Consider the following 1156-nt stretch of genomic DNA (forward strand, 5'->3'; position numbering starts at 1 on the left):
TCAGAAGTCTCTGGCCTAACTCGTGTGCACTAAAATTCAGTTAAATTAAAATAAAAGCATGTTGTAAACTCGAATTTATACCTTTTTAATGTTTATTTTCTGAAACTAAAATTTAGTATAAATGAAAGATAAAATAATGCATACTTTTTAAAGACCTAATTTTTACCACCTTTTTGTAGAAATATGATATTGGAAGCAGTCATTATGTAGCACTGGATGTGGCATCAGGAGATCTGGTTTCTAGTCCCTGCTCTGTCACTAATAAGCTGTATGATCTTAGATAAACCGTTTAAATTCTGTGTCCTTGGTTTTGATATTAATAAAAGAAGATACATACCATCTTCCTTCTAGGATCGTTGTGAGAATTCAGATATAAGCAAAAATACACTGAAAAATTATAAAATATGCATTTTTTTTTTAAATAGCAGTGTGTAATGTGCAGCCTAAGGTCATTTTAATAGTATGCCATTTTTAATCTTTTCTATCTTTGGCATAGGAATCACCTATTGGTATGATAAGTGACTATCTTTTGAGCATGTTATAGTTTTGTAGAATAATCATCTGTTGTATATGAAGCACTTTTGGGTACTAGTAAAATCATTTATTACTTTAATGTTCCTTACTATCTATATTTGCTTCAGTGTATCTGCTGAAGCCGTATTTGTCATTTGTCTTCATAATTTTTAATTCTTTTTCCCAATTTAGACAGCTTTATCAAAAAACTTTACTGTCTTATATAGTGTTGTCCCATCATATGTACAGTTAGCTCATGCAAATTCAAACATAAGTGCTTAAAAAAATAATTTATTATACTGTATTGCTTCAAAATATAAGCTGCCTGGTTTATCTGGTGCTTAACCAAAGGAACAGTAATCTGTTTAAAAATTGGAAGAGAAGCTGGGTGGACATACTGTGAAGCAGTATGGTATATATAAAACCATACTTTGAAAAGTAGTGTAAGGGATTTTTGAGAAGAGTAATTTTGAGTACACACAATTTTCATCTTTGTTGATTTTAATATAAGCTTTCTGTAAGACGCAACTCAAGTGTAATTTGAAATAGTCGAATACTTAGTTTATTGACTAGGATTAGTTGGATTGCTACAACAGTGCTGAGTATTTTCTATAGCAGTTACTGTCATAAGGTAATACTTCAA

This window comes from Trichechus manatus, unplaced genomic scaffold (assembly GCF_000243295.1).
Source record: "Trichechus manatus latirostris isolate Lorelei unplaced genomic scaffold, TriManLat1.0 scaffold00141, whole genome shotgun sequence".
In the NCBI taxonomy this organism is placed as follows: Eukaryota; Metazoa; Chordata; class Mammalia; order Sirenia; family Trichechidae; genus Trichechus; species Trichechus manatus.